Raw genomic sequence first — 10491 nt, forward strand, 5'->3', positions numbered from 1 at the left:
TGAGTCTCCGTTTTCTCATTAAAAAACAAACCAGTTAAAGTCGCCCAGTGTGATTTATTATGTTCTTTCAGCTCTGGCATGCAACAATGTTTTCTTTTTAAACCTTTTATTTTGAAGTATTTACAGACTCACAAAAAGTTGCAGAAATCGTACCCATCACCCAGATCCCCGCAGGGGTAACATCTTACATGACCAACGGACTGCACAGCCATCAAGGAAACCAGGATTTTGACATTGGCAGAGTGCAGTTAACTAGACTACAGACCTTACATGGATTTCATCAGCTTTTGCACACACTCATTTTTTTAAAATGTGAGTGTGCTGTCAAAAGAATGCTTCAGCAAGTAATTATAAACACTCTTGAAACAAGTAGAAAAACGGGGGAAATGCAGCATTGCTTTTGGATTAAGAGATTAGGCTCCTATGGCTGAGTTGTTTCACTGACCTGCTTTTTAGCTGTGAGAACACAGACAGGCCAGCAGACCCCAGGGTTGTCATCTGTAAAGCAGGGAGCTAGTGGTAGCACTGACCTCCCAGCAACGTGGTTGGGCCTAGGTGAGGCCGGTAGTAGGAGGTCCTAGCTCTGTGCCAGGCACACAGTAGGCCTTCAGTACAAGATGTGCGCGGTGGCCTTTCTGGCACTGGGTGGGGGGGCTGCTGGGTGCATTCCTCGTGGGGGGCAGTGGCCACCAGGCACAGGTCCTCTGTCTCTGTCTCCACCTGTGACCATGCCCCCAGCCCTCCTGGCACTGGAGCCCTCCTTCTCCTTGTCGTCAGGGACCTTGCTCTATCGGGGGCTTCAGCCTTTCCCTTCCTGTTGACCTGTGTCCTCCACACCATGTCCCTCCCTGTCCACTGGCGTAGTCTGTTTGGGCTGCTACAACCAAACACCACAGACCGCACAGTGCACAGACAATAGATGTTTGTTTCTCACAGTTCTGGAGGTTGGTTGGGTTCTGGTGAGGGCCTGCTTCCGGGCTGCAGAGGGCCACACTCACACTGTGTCCTCATGTGACAGAATGGGCGAAGGGGCTCTGTGGGGCCTCCTGTGAGACACTGGTCCCATCCGTGACCTAATCACATCCCAGGGCTGACCTCCTAACACCATCATGTTGGGTGTTAGGGTTCCAGCATACGAATTTTGATGGGACTCATTTAGACCATAGCAGCCACCATGCTTTCCCTTTGAGAAGCGCTATGGGGTGGTGTTCACAGCCTAGATGTGGGCCCGTCTGGAATGCCTCCTCTGTGCGTACCTCTGTGTGACCTCGGACAAGCTCCTTAGTGCTCCCTCATCAGCTAGTTGGTTACCCTGAAGTACAGTCTGCACAGCAGAGGCAGGCTGCATGCTTGACTCTTTCCCTGTAATTATCAACTTCCAAAGTGAGACACCGGTGCCTCAGTAACCTCCTGTGGTGACCAATGGGGCTTCCGTCATGTATCATCATGAACTCATGAGTTGTTACATATTTAATGCTTTCCCCATATATTGCAGTCGTTATTCTTCTGGATGCTCAGATGACCCCACATTTGGCCATTGGCAGTCCCTTCAGTTTGGCTCCTATGTCCTTTTATTGTGTGTGTGGTAAATTACACATAACAAAATTTACTTTCTTAACCAATATTAAGTGTACAGTTCAGTGGTATTAAATACATTTACACTGTTGTGAAACCATCACCACTTTGCATCTCCATAATCCTTTTCATCTCATGAAGCTGAAACCTATTAAACAGTAACTCTCCTTTCCCCCCTCTGCCCAGCCCCTAGCAACCACTCTTCTACTTTCTGTCTCTATGATTCTGACTGCTATGAGTAGCTCAGATAAGAGGAATCATGCTGTGTTTGTCTTTTTGTGACTGATTTATTTCACTTAGCGTGATGCCCTTGAGGTTCATCCATGTTGTAGCATATTGCAGAATTTCTTTCCTTAAGCCGTTTTATGGATGTAGCACATTTTGTTAATCCATTCTTTTTTTTTTTTTTTTGCGGTACGCAGGCCTCTCACTGTTGTGGCCTCTCCCGTTGCGGAGCACAGGCTCCAGATGCGCAGGCTCCGCGACCATGGTTTGCGGGCTTAGCGGCCATGGCTCACAAGCCCAGCCGCCCCGCGGCATGTGGGATCCTCCCAGACCGGGGCACGAACCCGTGTCCCCTGCATCGGCAGGCAGACTCTCAACCACTGCGCCACCAGGGAAGCCCTGTTAATCCATTCTTGCATCAATGGACACTTGGGTTGCTTCCACATCTTAGCTATTGTGAATAATATTCCTATGAACATGGGTGTACAGATATCTCTTTGAGACTGCTTTGAATTCTTTTGGGTATATACCCAGAAGTGGAATTGCTGGATCATAGGGTAGTTCTACTTTTAACATTTCAAGGAACTGCCATACTGTTTTCCACAGTGGCTGTACCATTTTACATTCCCGCCAACAATGCACAAGGGTCCCAACTTCTCTACATCCTGGCCAACACTCATTTTTTTCTGTTTTTTGATAGTAGCTCTCCTATTGGGTGTGAAGTGGTATCTCATTGTAGTTTTGATTTGCATTTCCCTAATAATTAGTTATGTTGAGTATCTTTTCATGTGTTTATTGTTCGTTTGATATCTTCTTTATAGAAATGTCTATTCAAGTCATTTACCCATTTTTGAATCGTGTTGTTTGTTTTTGTTGTTGTTGAGTTTTAGGAGTTCTCTATATATTCAGGATATGAATCCCTTATCAGATATATGGTTTTTTTATTCTGTTGCTAGTGTCTTTTGATGCATAAAATTTTTTAATTTTCATGAAGTTCAATTTGTCTATTTTTTGTTGTTGTTGCCTCTGCCTTTGGTATCATATTCAAGAGATCATTGCCAAATCCAATGTCGTGAAGCTTTTCTACTATGTTTTCATCTAAGAGTTTTATTGTTTTAGGTCTTATATTTAGATTCTTGATACATTTTGAGTTAATTTTTGTATATGGTATAGATAAGGGTCCAACATCATTCTTTTACATATGGATATCCAATTGAAAAGACTGTCCTTTCCCCATTGAATGGTCTTGGCACCCTTGTCAAAATCATTTCACCATATATGCGAGAGTTTATTTTGGGGCCATCTATTCTATTCCATTGGTCTATATCCCTGCCTTTATGCCAATACCAAATTGTTTTGATTACTGTAGCTTTGTAGTAAGTTTTGAAATCCCGAAGTTTAAGTCCTCCAGTTTGGGTCTTCTTTTTCAAAATTGTTTGGACTATTTGAGTCTCCTTGAGATTCCATATGAATTTTAGGATGGGTTTTTCTATTTCTGAAAAAACATCATTGAGATTTTGATAGGGATTGCATTGAATCTTTAGATTGCTTTGGGTAGTTTTGGCATTCTCACAACTTTAAGTCTTTCAATCCATGAACATAGAATGTGTTTCCATTTATTTATGTCTTCTTTAATTTCTTTTGGCAATATTTTATAGTTTTCACTGTACAAGTCTTTCACCTCCTTGGTTAAATTGATTCCTAAGTATTTTCTTCTTTTTGAGGCTGCTATAAATGTAATTGTTTTTGTAAGTTTCTTTTCAGACTTTTCATTTTCATGAATAGAAATGCAACTGATTTTTGTGTGTTGACTTTGTGCCCTGGTACTTTGCTGAATTCATTTATTAGGTCTGACAGATTTTTGGTGGGATCTTTAGGATTTCCTACATTTAAGAACATATGCAAACAGAGACAGTTTTACTTCTTCCTTTCCAATTTAGTTGCCTTTTATTTCTTTTTCTTATCTAATTGCTCTGGCTGGAACTTCCAGTACTATGTTGAATAGAAGTGATGAAAGTGGGCATCCTTGCTTTGTTCCTGATCTTAGAGGAAATGCTTTTTTCTTTCACCATTGAGTATGATGCTTGTGGTGAGTTTTTCATAAATGACTTTTACTATGTTGAGGTAATTTCCTTCTATTTCCAGTTTTTTGAATGTTTTTATCATGAAATTTTGTCAGATGCTTTTCTGCATCAATTTGAAATTTGTCAAATGGTTTTTCTGTATCACTTGAGATGATCATGTGTTGTTTTTTTTTTTTGCCTTCATTCTATTGATGTGTCGTAATATTCAATACATAGATTGATTTCCATATATTGAACCATCCTTGCATTCCAGGAATAAATCCCACTTTGTTGTGGTGTGTAATCCTTTTAATATGCTGCTGAATTTGGTTTGCAAATATTTTATTGACGGTTTTTGCATCGGTGTTCATAAAGGATATTTGTCTGTAGTTTTCTTGTAGTGTCTTTGTTTGGCTTTGGATCAGGGTAATAATGGCCTCAAATAATGAGTTAGGAAGTGTCCCCTCCTCTTAAATTTTTTTGGAAAGTTTGAGAAGGATTGGTATTAGTTCCTCATTAAATGTTTGGTAGAATTCACCAGTGAAGCCATCAGGTCCAGTTTCTTTGTCAAGAGATTTATTATTATTATTATTACAACTGATTCAATCTCCTTACTAGTTATAGTTTTATTCAGATTTTCTATTTCTCCATGATCCAGTCCTGGTAGGTTTTGTATTTCCAGGAATTTGTCCATTTCAGCTAAATTGTCTAATTTATTGGTGTACAGTTATTCATAGTATTCTTGTAATCCTTTTTATTCTGTAGTATTGATTTTAATGTTCCTACTTTCATTTCTGATTTAGTAAGTTGAGTCTTCTCTCTTCTTTTCTTTTTTTTTTTTTTTTTTTTTTTTTTTTTTTTCGGTATGCGGGCCTCTCACTGCCGCGGCCTCTCCCGTCGCGGAGCACAGGCTCCGGACGCGCAGGCCCAGCGGCCACGGCTCACGGGCCCAGCCGCTCCGCGGCATATGGGATCCCCCCAGACCGGGGCACGAACCCGTATCCCCTGCACCGGCAGGCGGACTCTCAACCACTGCGCCACCAGGGAGGCCCCTCTCTTCTTTTCTTAGTCCATATAGATAAAGGTTTGTCAATTTTTTTTGATATTTTCAAAGAACAAGCTTTTGGTTTCATTGACTTTTCTCTGTTGTTTTTCTATTCTGTATTTTGTTTATCTCTACTCTAATCTTTATTATTTCCTTCCTTCTGCTAGCTTTGGGTGTAGTTTTTTTTTTTTTCTTCTAGTTCCTTAGATTGTAAAGGTAGATTGATGACTTGAGATCTTTCCTGTTTTTTAATGTGTTTATAGCTATAACCCCCCCACCCCCCAACACTATTTTCACTGCATCCCATACGTTTTGGTATGTTGTGTTTTTGTTTTCATTCCTTTCTAAGTATTTTCTAATTTCCTTGTGATTTCCTCTTTAATCCATCGGTTTAAGAGTGTGTTGTTTAATTTCCAGAAAGTTGTGAATGTTCCAGTTTTACTTCTGCTGTTGATTTCTAACTTCATCCTGTTGTGGTTGGGGAAGATATTTTATATGATATCACCTTTTAAAATCCATTGAGACTTAATATGTGGCCTAACATATGATCTATCCTGTAAAGTGTCCCATGTGCGCTTGAGAAGATTGTGTATACTGTTGTCATTGGGTAGAGTGTTCTGTGCATGTTTGTTAGATCTAGTTGGTTTATGGTATTGGTTAAGTCCTCTGTTTCCTTACTTATCTTCTGTCTGGTTGTTCTATCCATTATTGTGAGTGGGGTATTGAAGTCTCCAACTATTATTGTAAAACTGTCTATTTCTCCCTTCAATTTTGTCAGTTTTTTCTTCATATATTTTGATATTCTGTCATTAGGTGTGTAAATGTTTATAATTGTTATATTTTCCTTTTTTTATTCTTTTTTTTTTAAAAGATTTTTTGGCTGCACTGCGTGGCATGCGGGATCTAAGTTCCCTGACCAGTGATCGAACCCACTCCCCCTTCAGTGGAAGCACAGAGTCTTAACCACTGGACCACCAGGGAAGACCCTATATTTTCTTGTTGTATTGAAATTTTTATTAATATATAATGTCCTTCTTAGTTTCTTACAACTATTTTTGATTTAAAATTTGCTTTATATATTAGTATAGCCACCCCTGCTCTCTTTAGGATTTAAATGTAATCCCTGTGATAACCACAAAGAAGATAGATATAAAGTACACAAAAAAAGAAATGAGAAAGGAATGTAAACACCCCTCAACAGAAAAATCAACTAAACACACAGAAAAGACAGTAATGCAGAATATCAGGAAGGAATGTCTTCTGCAAGGAATGTCTTTTTCCATCCTTTCAGTTTCACTCTATTTGTGTCTTTGGATTTAAAGTGGGTCTCTTGCAGGCAGCATAAAGTTGGATCATGTGTTTTTATCCATTCTGCCAATCTGCATCTTTCGATGAGAAAAATTAATTCATTTAAATGTAAAGTAATTACTGATAGGGAGGGACTACTGTCATTTTGCTGTTTGTTTTCTATAAGCCTTAGAGGGTTTTTTTGGCCCTGATTTCCTACATTACTGTCTTTTTTGTGTGTTTAGTTGATTTTTCTGTAGAGGAATGTTTACATTCCTTTCTCATTTCTTTTTGTGTGTATTTTATATCTATTTTCTTTGTGGTTATCACAGGGATTACATTTAAATCCTAAAGTTATAACACTCTTAATTTGAATTTATATCAGCTTAACTTCAAAAACATACAAAAACTCTGCTCCTTTACAGCACTCTTCCCATCCCTTTCAGTTTTTGATGTCACAAAATTACATTTTGAAATTTTATTTTATTTTATTTTTTTGTGGTACGCGGGCCTATCACTGCTGTGGCCTCTCCCGTTGCAGAGCACAGGCTCCGGACACGCAGGCTCAGCAGCCATGGCTCACGGGCCCAGCTGCTCCACGGCATGTGGGATCTTCCTGGACTGGGGCACGAACCCGTGTCCCCTGCATCGGCAGGTGGACTCTCAACCACTGCGCCACCAGGGAAGCCCCTGAAATTTTATTTTTATTATTATTATTTTTGGCCATGCCATGCAGCATGCAGGATCTAAGTTCCCTGACCAGGGATCAAACCTGTGCCCCCTACAGTGGAAGCACAGAGTCTTAACCACTGGACTGCCAGGGAAGTCCCTCAAAATTACACTTTTATGCATTGTATGCCCCAAAACATAAACTCATAATTATTTTAAATGCATTAGTTTCTTATTTCTATTATGTAGAAAACAAGATTTGTTGTTACAAACCAAAGTTACAGTATTACTAGATTTTACACTAATAATTTTTTTCTTTAAATGTATTAGTCTCTTAAATCATGTAGAAAACGAAATTGCAGTTGCAAACCATTGTTATAATGATACTAGCTTTTATAATTGCTCATGCATTTACCTTTACTGGGATCTTTATTTCTCCATACAGCTTTGATGTCCTTTCATTTCACCTGAAGGATATTTCTTGCAGGGCAGGTCTAGTAGTCATGAACCCCCTCAGCTTTTGTTTTTCTGGGAATGTCTTAATTTCTCCCTCACTTTTGAAGGACAGTTTTGCCAGATATTGGACTCTTGGTTGATAGCTTTTTTTTTCTTTTGGCACTTTTAATACATTGGTCTTCTGGCCCCCAAAGTCACTGAGGGCAAGTCCGGTGACAGTCTTATTAAGGATCCCTTGTATGTGGCCGTTTGCTTCTCTTGCTGCTCTCAAGATTCTTTGTCTTTTGAAAGTTTGATTATAATATGTATTAGTGGGGGTCTCTTTGAGTTCATTTTACTTGGAATTCAGTGAGCTTTTTGGATTTTTGTATTGATGTCTTTTATCAAATTTCAGATATTCTCTCTGCCCTTTCCTTTCTCTTCTCCTTCTGGGACTTCCAAGTGTGTATATTGCTCTGCTTGATGGTGTCCTGCACAGCCCTTAGGCTCTGTTCACTCTTCTTTCATCTTTTTCATTCTGTTTTTCAAACTTGATAATTTCCATTGTCTTAGCTTTAAGTTTACTGATTCTTCTACCTGCTAAAATCTGCCTTTGAATCCCTCTGGTGGATTTAAAATTTCAGTTATTACGCTTTTCAGCTCCAGAATTTCTTTTTTGGTTTCTTTATGGGTTTTCCATCTCTTTATTGGTATTTCCATTTTGTTTACACATTGTTTTCTTGATTTTCTCCATATCTTCCTTTACTTCTTTGAACATCTTTAAGACAGTTGTTTTAAAGTCTTTGTCCAGTGTGTTTGCCATGAGATCTTTTTTCAGGAACAGTTTCTGTTGATTTATTTTTTTCCTTTGTGTAGGCCATACTTTTCCTATTTATTCGTATGCCTTGTGATTATTCTTTTTTGTTGAACACTGGACAGTTGGATCTAATAATGTAGTAATTCTGCAAATCAGATTATCCCCCTTCCCCAGAGTTTGCTGTTTGGTGTTACTGTTGTTTGTAGTTGTAGTCTGTCTCTGTGCTGAGGATCAGTCTAAGGTGTAAACCTAAGGTCTTCTTAGGTCATTTCTGGGCATGCATGGTCAGTTTCTATCAGTAATTTTCCCTGCATTTGCAGTTGTTTTTTAATGTCCTTGTCTTTAATGTTTGGTTCCCAAAAGGGAGAAAAAGTAAAAAATGAAGGGGTGGGGAAGGTTGCCAACCCTTTAAGTCCTCTGGAAGTCACTTCAGCTCGAGGGGGAGGGTCTTGCAATGGGGGAGGTGCAACAACAATGGCTGCCGGCCTGTTCATCTGCACGTCTGTGATCAGAAGCAGCAATCAGTGATCAGAGCAGAGGCCCCCAGTATCTGTACAGGGTCTTTTTTGCCCCACCAGTTCCTACAGGCTGTGAGCAGGCTGCTCCAGAAACAGGTGCATGGCCTCCTGGCCTCGGGCCTTCTGTCTGGGGGAGGGGGGGTGGGTAGCTTCTACAGTGCTAAGAGCTGAAATTGACCAAAATTAACTGCAGTTTACCATCCAAGGCTTCCCCTGGAAGCCATCAGCAGACTCCAGAGTTCCCAGATGGTTACATCAGAGGGTTGCCCCTGCAGTTGTTGTCTGGGTGGGAGATGGAGTCTCACCTCACAGGTGCCTCCTACTCTGCCATCTTCCCCGTCTCTTGGTTCCTGTGTCCATTGGACAGAATAGCACTGGTTCTTAAATACGAAAGCATGTGGTCTCAAAGGTGTTTTTTATTTTAGCCAGTTCTGTACCTTTTGTACTGTTTTTTCTTTAAATATTATCTCTTCTCCATTATCCCTATTATATCCTTCAGAGTGTTTAACTTAAAACATTTTATAACTTTATATCCCATATCTTTTTGAATATTTCCATCTCTTTGTCTCTATGTGCTGCATTCTGGGTGATATATCTTCCAGTTCACTAATTCTTTCTCCAGCTATGCCTAGCTCAGCTCTTCAACCCGCTAAGGACTTGTCATTCTGCACAGTTTTTCCTTTCCAGATTTACGTTTGTTTCTAATTATCCCGTGTTGATTGGTCATTTTTTGTTGTCATTGTTCTATATTTTATTTCTGACAATTTCATTACCTGTAATCTTGGGTCTTTTTCTGCTGACCTTCAATTTTAGTGACTTGTTTTCTTGTTTAATTGGTGATTTTTGTGTTGCACTCACTGCTTGGTTTTGATTGGTGGGAGTTGGGAACGCTTTCTACAGAGAGATTAATTTCTGCTCTTCCCTTATTCAAGGGGCTGCTGCTGACCTTGAGGGCTGAACTTGGTGCAGGAGACTTGTTGTCTTCCCCATCCTGCCGCTGACCTAAGCTCAGCCACAGCCCTCAGGGAGCCCTCACCCCGCCGCTCATGTGCTTACTTAATGTGGCTTAACCCCAGCTCCTCTTTGCTCCAGGCCCCGTTCAGTTTTTTGTTTGATTATTTGTAAAAGTGGACGAGGAGGTAACAGTTCTCTCCTACTTCTTATGAAAAGGGCAGTGTCTCAAGTGGTGTTTCCATCCAGAGTGCGGGGTCTAGTTATACAGTGGTGGTGGAAGAAGTCTCCTCAGGGTGTATGAGCAGACCTAGCACCCAAGGCAGGCATCTGGGTTATGCCATCCAAACAGTGGGGTTTGGGTGGGAATAGAGTTAGATGTGAGTTTTCAGCCCACCATCTCTGCCAGGAAGACCCCTTCTGTCACTTCTCAATGTCCTACCCTCTGCCTTCCTCCCCCCAGTGCCACCAGCTGCTCACCCCATCCCCGTTACCTGCTTGCTTTCTCATGATCTCCCCTTCCTTCTCCAGCAGTGGACATTCTGACCACTTCTGCCTCCTTTGCAATGGGCTGGCTCTGTGTCCGGCCACCCACACAGAGGGCTGCTGGCTGTGTCTGGCCCCACCAGCAGCCCCCTGAAATCCCAGCAGACGCATTCTAGCCCGTGTGAAGGGCCTTCAGGCATTAGCATAGATGCTGGGATCACTTTGCTTGGCCCAGTGTCCCTCATCTATTTGACATGTGATGCATTGCAGAACCCATAGGAGCCTCAGGAGGGAGCCTGTCCGCACTGGTCCCCCCCATCCCCGGGCCGACCCAGCCAGGCCAAGACCTTCCTGAACTTAATGCTCTGAGGTAGGATGGGCCGACGTAGCCGACTGGGGGACGTACTGTTAGCCTCCAGT

This window comes from Mesoplodon mirus, assembly GCF_964341445.2.
Source record: "Mesoplodon mirus genome assembly, chromosome: 2".
Classification (NCBI taxonomy): Eukaryota; Metazoa; Chordata; class Mammalia; order Artiodactyla; family Ziphiidae; genus Mesoplodon; species Mesoplodon mirus.